Below are 8,693 nucleotides of genomic sequence, written 5' to 3'. Positions count from 1 at the left end.
TGGAACACCTATTGATTTCGGATCGAGCCCAAAACTTGGGCAACATCATAATATGGTGGGAGGAGTCATTTGGTGTGTTTTGAGTGAAATCCAATCGCTAGAGGTATGGAATACACCAACCACTCCAATTGGGAACAAACTGTCGTTGAACTTTAATTGTCCAATTTGGAACACCGATTGATTTCGGATCGATCCCAAAACTTTGGCAACATCATAATATGGTGGGAGGAGTCATTTGGTGAGTTTTGAGTGAAATCCAATCGCTAGAAGTATGGAATACACCAACCACTCCAATTAGGAACGAACTGCCGTTGAACTTGAATTGTCCAATTTGGAACACCTATTGATTTCGGATCGAGTCCAAAACTTGGGCAACATCATAATGTGGTGGGAGGAGTCATTTGGTGAGTTTTGAGTGAAATCCAATCGCTAGAAGTATGGAATACACCAACCACTCCAATTAGGAACGAACTGCCGTTGAACTTGAATTGTCCAATTTCTCACACCTATTGATTTCGGATCGAGCCCAAAACTTGGGCAACATCATAATATGGTGGGAGGAGTCATTTGGTGAGTTTTGAGTGAAATCCAATCGCTAGAAGTATGGAATACACCAACCACACCAATTAGGAACGAACTGCCGTTGAACTTGAATTGTCCAATTTCTCACACCTATTGATTTCGGATCGAGCCCAAAACTTGGGCAACATCATAGTACGGTGGGAGGAGTCGTTTGGTGAGTTTTGAGTGAAATCCAATCGCTAGAAGTATGGAATACACCACCCACTCCAATTGTGAACGAACTGCCGTTGAAATTGAATTGTCCAATTCTCACACATATTGAGTTCTGATCGAGCCCAAAACTTGGGCAACATCATAATATGGTGGGAGGATTCATTTGGTGAGTTTTGAGTGAAATCCAATCGCTAGAAGTATGGAATACACCAACCACACCAATTAGGAACGAACTGCCGTTGAAATTGAATTGTCCAATTTCTCACACATATTGAGTTCTGATCGAGCCCAAAACTTGGGCAACATCATAATATGGTGGGAGGATTCATTTGGTGAGTTTTGAGTGAAATCCAATCGCTAGAAGTATGGAATACACCAACGACTCCAATTAGGAACGAACTGCCGTTGAACCTGAATTGTCCAATTTGGAACACCTATTGATTTCGGATTGAGTCCAAAACTTGGGCAACATCATAATGTGGTGAGTGGAGTCATTTGGTGAGTTTTGAGTGAAATCCAATCGCTAGAAGTATGGAATACACCAACCACTCCAATTATGAACGAACTGCCGTCGAAATTGAATTGTCCAATTTCTCACACATATTGATTTCCGATCGAGCCCAAAACTTGGGCAACATCATAATATGGTGGGAGGAGTCATTTGGTGAGTTTTGAGTGAAATCCAATCGCTAGAAGTATGGAATACACCAACCACTCCAATTAGGAACGAGCTGCCGTTGAACTTGAATTGTCCAATTTCTCACACCTATTGATTTCGGATCGAGCCCAAAACTTGGGCAACATCATAATATGGTGGGAGGAGTCGTTTGGTGAGTTTTGAGTGAAATCCCATCACCAGAAGTATGGAATACACCAACCACTCCAATTATGAACGAACTGCCGTTGAAATTGAATTGTACAATTTCTCACACATATGGATTTCTGATCGAGCCCAAAACTTGGGCAACATCATAATATGGTGGGAGGAGTCATTTGGTGAGTTTTGAGTGAAATCCAATCGCTAGAAGTATGGAATACACCAACCACACCAATTAGGAACGAACTGCCGTTGAACTTGAATTGTCCAATTTCTCACACCTATTGATTTCGGATCGAGCCCAAAACTTGGGCAACATCATAGTACGGTGGGAGGAGTCGTTTGGTGAGTTTTGAGTGAAATCCAATCGCTAGAAGTATGGAATACACCAACCACTCCAATTGTGAACGAACTGCCGTTGAAATTGAATTGTCCAATTTCTCACACATATTGAGTTCTGATCGAGCCCAAAACTTGGGCAACATCATAATATGGTGGGAGGATTCATTTGGTGAGTTTTGAGTGAAATCCAATCGCTAGAAGTATGGAATACACCAACCACACCAATTAGGAACGAACTGCCGTTGAACTTGAATTGTCCAATTTGGAACACCTAAAGATTTCGGCTCGAGCCCAAAACTTGGGCAACATCATAATGTGGTGGGAGGAGTCATTTGGTGAATTTTGAGTGAAATCCAATCGCTACAAGTATGGAATACACCAACCACTCCAATTAGGAACGAACTGCCGTTGAACTAAAATTGTCCAATTTGGAACACTTATTGATTTCGGATCGAGTCCAAAACTTGGGCAACATCATAATGTGGTGGGAGGAGTCATTTGGTGAGTTTTGAGTGAAATCGAATCGCTAGAAGTATGGAATACACCAACCACTCCAATTGGGAACGAACTTCCGTCGAACTTGAATTGTCCAATTTGGAACACCTATTGATTTCGGATCGAGCCCAAAACTTGGTAAACATAATAATATGGTGGGAGCAGTCATTTGGTGAGTTTTGAGTGAAATCCAATCGCTAGAAGTATGGAATACACCAACCACTCCAATTATGAACGAACTGCCGTTGAAATTGAATTGTCCAATTTCTCACACATATTGATTTCTGATCGAGCCCAAAACTTGGGCAACATCATAATACGGTGGGAGGAGTCATTTGGTGAGTTTTAAGTGAAATCCAATCGCTAGAAGTATGGAATACACCAACCACTCCAATTAGGAACGAACTGCCGTTGAACTTGAATTGTCCAATTTCTCACACCTATTGATTTCGGATCGAGGCCAAAACTTGGGCAACATCATAATATGGTGGCAGGAGTCATTTGGTGAGTTTTGAGTGAAATCCAATCGCTAGAAGTATGGAATACACCAACCACTCCAATTGGGAACGAACTGCCGTCGAACTTGAATTGTCCAATTTGGAACACCTATTGAATTTGGATCGAGCCCAAATCTTGGGCAACATCATAATATGGTTGGAGGAGTCATTTGGTGAGTTTTGAGTGAAATACAATCGCTAGAAGTATGGAATACACCAGCCACTCCAATTAGGAACGACCTGCCGTTGAACTTGAATTGTCCAATTTGGAACACCTATTGATTTCGGCTCGAGCCCAAAACTTGGGCAACATCATAATATGGTGGGAGGAGTCATTTGGTTAGTTTTGAGTGAAATCCAATCGCTAGAAGTATGGAACACACCAACCACTTCAATTAGGAACGAACTGCCGTTGAGCTTGAATTGTCCAATTTCTCACACCTATTGATTTCGAATCGAGCCCAAAACTTGGGCAACATCATAATATGGTGGGAGGAGTCATTTGGTGAGTTTTGAGTGAAATCCAATCGCTAGAAGTATGGAATACACCAACCACTCCAATTAGGAACGAACTGCCGTTGAACTTGAATTGTCCAATTCGGAACACCTATTGATTTCGGATCGAGTCCAAAACTTGGGCAACATCATAATGTGGTGGGAGGAGTCATTTGGTGAGTTTTGAGTGAAATCCAATCGCTAGAAGTATGGAATACACCAACCACTCCAATTAGGAACGAACTGCCGTTGAACTTGAATTGTCCAATTCGGAACACCTATTGATTTCGGATCGAGTCCAAAACTTGGGCAACATCATAATATGGTGGGAGGAGTCATTTGGTGAGTTTTGAGTGAAATCCAATTGCTAGAAGTATGGAATACACCAACCACTCCAATTATGAACGAACTGCCGTTGAAATTGAATTGTCCAATTTCTCACACCTATTGATTTCGGATCGAACCCCAAACTTGGGCAACATCATAATATGGTGGGAGGAGTCATTTGGTGAGTTTTGAGTGAAATCCAATCTCTAGAAGTATGAAATACACCAACCACTCCAATTAGGAATGAACTTCCGTTCAACTTGAATTGTCCAATTTCTCACACCTATTGATTTCGGATCGAGCCCAAAACTTGGGCAACATCATAATATGGTGGGAGGAGTCGTTCGGTTAGTTTTGAGGGAAATCCAATCTTTAGAAGTATGGAATACACCAACCACACCAATTAGGAACGAACTGCCGTTGAACTTGAATTGTCCAATTTCTCACACCTATTGATTTTGGATCGAGCCCAAAACTTGGGCAACATCATAATATGGTGGGAGGAGTCATTTGGTGAGTTTTGAGTGAAATCCAATCGCTAGAAGTATGGAATACACCAACCACTCCAATTAGGAACGAACTGCCGTTGAACATGAATTGTCCAATTTGGAACACCTATTGATTTCGGATCGAGCCCAAATCTTGGGCAACATCATAATATGGTGGGAGGAGTCATTTGGTGAGTTTGGAGGGAAATCCAATCGCTAGAAGTATGGAATACACCAGCCACTCCAATTAGGAACGAACTGCCGTTGAACTTGAATTGTCCAATTTGGAACACCTATTGGTTTCGGACCGAGCCCAAAACTTGGGCAACATCATAATATGGTGGGAGGAGTCATTTGGTGAGTATTGAGTGAAATCCAATCGCTAGAAGTATGGAATACACCAGCCACTCCAATTAGGAACGAACTGCCGTTGAACTTGAATTGTCCAATTTGGAACACCTACTGATTTCGGATCGAGCCCCAAAACTTGGGCAACATCATAATATTGTGGGAGGAGTCATTTGGTGAGTTTTGAGTGAAATCCAATCGCTAGAAGTATGGAATACACCAACCACTCCAATTAGGAACGAACTGCCGTTGAACTTGAATTGTCCAATTTGGAACGCCTATTGACTTCGGATCGAGCCCAAAACTTGGGCGGCATCATAATATGGTGGGAGGAGTCATTTGGTGAGTCATTTGGTGAGTTATGAGTTTTAAGTGAAATCCAATCGCTAGAAGTATGGAATACAGCAACCACTCCAATTAGGAACGAACTGCCGTTTAACTTGAATTGTCCAATTTCTCACACCTATTGATTTCGGCTCGAGTCCAAAACTTGGGCAACATCATAATATGGTGGGAGGAGTCGTTTGGTTAGTTTTGAGTGAAATCCAATCGCTAGAAGTATGGAATCCACCAACCACTCCAATTAGGAACGAACTGCCGTTGAACTTGAATTGTCCAATTTCTCACACCTATTGATTTCGGCTCGAGCCCAAAACTTGGGCAACATCATAATATGGTGGGAGGAGTCGGTTGGTTAGTTTTGAGTGAAATCCAATAGCTAGAAGTATGGAATCCACCAACCACTCCAATTTGGAACGAACTGCCGTTGAACTTGAATTGTCCAATTTGGAACACCTATTGATTTCGGATCGATCCCAAATCTTGGGCAACATCATAATATGGTGGGCGGAATCATTTGGTGAGTTTTGAGTGAAATCCAATCGCTAGAAGTATGGAATACACCAACCACTCCAATTAGGAACGAACTGCCGTTGAACTTGAATAGTCCATTTTCTCACACCTATTGATTTCGGATCGAGCCCAAAAGTTGGGCAATATCATAATATGGTGGGAGGAGTCATTTGGTGAGTTCTGAGTGAAATCCAATCGCTGGATGTATGGAATACACCAACCACTCCAATTAGGAACGAACTGCCGTTGAACTTGAATTGTCCAATTTGGAACGCCAATTGACTTCGGATCGAGCCCAAAACTTGGGCGGCATCATAATATGGTGGGAGGAGTCATTTGGTGAGTTATGAGTGAAATCCAATCGCTAGAAGTATGGAATACACCAACCACTCCATTTAGGAACGAACTGCCGTTGAACTTGAATTGTCCAATTTCTCACACCTATTGATTTCGGATCGAGCCCCAAACTTGGGCAACAACAAAATATGGTGGGAGGGGTCATTTGGTGACTTTTGAGTGAAATCCAATCGCTAGAAGTATGGAATACACCAACCACTCCAATTTGGAACGAACTGCCATTGAACTTGAATTGTCCAATTTCTCGCACCTATTGATTTCGGATCGCTCCCAAAACTTGGGCAACATCATAATATGGTGGGAGGAGTGATTTGGTGAGTTTTGAGTGAAATCCAACCGCTAGAAGTATGGAATACACCAACCACTCCAATTAGGAACGAACTGCCGTTGAACTTGAATTGTCCAATTTCTCACACCTATTGATTTCGGATCGAGCCCAAAACTTGGGTAATATCATAATATGGTGGGAGGAGTCATTTGGTGAGTTTTGAGTTAAATCCAATCGCTAGAAGTATGGAATACACCAACCACTCCAATTAGGAACGAACTGCCGTTGAACTTGAATTGTCCAATTTCTCACACCTATTGATTTCGGATCGAGCCCAAAACTTGGGTAATATCATAATATGGTGGGAGGAGTCATTTGGTGAGTTTTGAGTGAAATCCAATCGCTAGAAGTATGGAATAAACCAACCACTCCAATTAGGAACGAACTGCCGTTGAACTTGAATTCTCCAATTTCTCACACCTATTGATTTCGGATCGAGCCCAAATCTTGGGCAACATCATAATATGGTGGGAGGAGTCATTTGGTGAGTTTTGAGTGAAATCCAATCGCTAGAAGTATGGAATACACCAACCACTCCAATTAGGAACGAACTGCCGTTGAACTTAATTGTCCATTTTCTAACACCTATTGATTTCGGATCGAGCCCAAAACTTGGGTAATATCATAATATGGTGGGAGGAGTCATTTGGTGAGTTTTGAGTGAAATCCAATCGCTAGAAGTACGGAATACACCAACCACTCAAATTAGGAACGAACTGCCGTTGAACTTGAATTGTCCGATTTGGAACGCCTATTGACATCGGATCGAGCCCCAAACTTGGGCGGCATCATAATATGGTGGGAGGAGTCATTTGGTGAGTTTTGAGTGAAATCCAATCGCTAGAAGTGTGGAATACGCCAGCCACTCCATTTAGGAACGAACTGCCGTTGAACTTGAATTGTCCAATTTCTCACACTTATTGATTTCGGATCGAGCCCCAAACTTGGGCAACATCATAATATGGTGGGAGGAGTCATTTGGTGAGTTTTGAGTGAAATCCAATCGCTAGAAGTATGGAATACATCAACCACTCGAATTAGGAACGAACTGCCATTAAACTTGAATTGTCCAATTTCTCACACCTATTGATTTCGAATCGAGCCCAAAACTTGGGCAACATCATAATATGGTGGGAGGAGTCATTTGGTGAGTTTTGAGTGAAATCCAATCGCTAGAAGTATGGAATACACCCACCACTGCAATTAGGAACGAACTGCCGTTGAACTTGAATTGTCCAATTTGGAACACCTATTGATTTCGGAACGAGCCCAAAACTTGGGCAACATCATAATATGGTGGGAGGAGTCATTTGGTGAGTTTTGAGTGAAATCCAATCGCTAGAAGTATGGAATACACCAACCACTCCAATTAGGAACGAACTGCCGTTGAACTTGAATTGTCCAATTTCTCACAACTATTGATTTCGGATCGAGCCCCAAACTTGGGCAACATCATAATATGGTGGGAGGAGTCATTTGGTGAGTTTTGAGTGAAATCCAATCGCTAGAAGTATGGAATACACCAACCACCCCAATTCGAAACGAACTGCCGTTGCACTTGAATTGTCCAATTTCTCGCACCTATTGATTTCGGATCGAGCCCAAAACTTGGGCAACATCATAATGTGGTGGGAGCAGTCATTTGGTGGGTTTTGAGTGAAATCCAATCGCTAGAAGTATGGAATACACCCACCACTGCAACTAGGAACGAACTGCCGTTGAACTTGAATTGTCCAATTTGGAACACCTATTGATTTCGGAACGAGCCCAAAACTTGGGCAACATCATAATATGGTGGGAGGAGTCATTTGGTGAGTTTTGAGTGAAATCCAATCGCTAGAAGTATGGAATACACCAACCACTCCAATTAGGAACGAACTGCCGTTGAACTTGAATTGTCCAATTTCTCACAACTATTGATTTCGGATCGAGCCCCAAACTTGGGCAACATCATAATATGGTGGGAGGAGTCATTTGGTGAGTTTTGAGTGAAATCCAATCGCTAGAAGTATGGAATACACCAACCACCCCAATTCGAAACGAACTGCCGTTGCACTTGAATTGTCCAATTTCTCGCACCTATTGATTTCGGATCGAGCCCAAAACTTGGGCAGCATCATAATGTGGTGGGAGCAGTCATTTGGTGGGTTTTGAGTGAAATCCAATCGCTAGAAGTATGGAATACACCAACCACTCCATTTAGGAACGAACCGCCGTTGAACATGAATTGTCCAATTTCTCACACCTATTGATTTCGGATCGAGCCCCAAACTTAGGCAACATCATAATATGGTGGGACGAGTCATTTGGTGAGTTTTGAGTGAAATCCAATCGCTAGAAGTATGGAATACACCAACCACTCCAATTAGGAACGAACTGCCGTTGAACTTGAATTGTCCAATTTCTCACACCTATTGATTTCGGATCGAACCCCAAACTTGTGCAAGATCATAAAATGGTGGGAGGAGTCATTTGCTGAGTTTTGAGTGAAATCCAATCGCTAGAAGTACGGAATACACCAACCACCCCAATTCGGAACGAACTGCCGTTGCACTTGAATTGTCCAAATTCTCGCACCTATTGATTTCGGATCGAGCCCAAAACTTGGGCAA

Source organism: Prunus avium, chromosome 1, assembly GCF_965620075.1.
Source record: "Prunus avium chromosome 1, drPruAviu1.hap1.1, whole genome shotgun sequence".
In the NCBI taxonomy this organism is placed as follows: Eukaryota; Viridiplantae; Streptophyta; class Magnoliopsida; order Rosales; family Rosaceae; genus Prunus; species Prunus avium.
The sequence above is the reverse complement of the archived record's forward strand: the minus strand, read 5'-3'. Positions refer to the sequence as shown.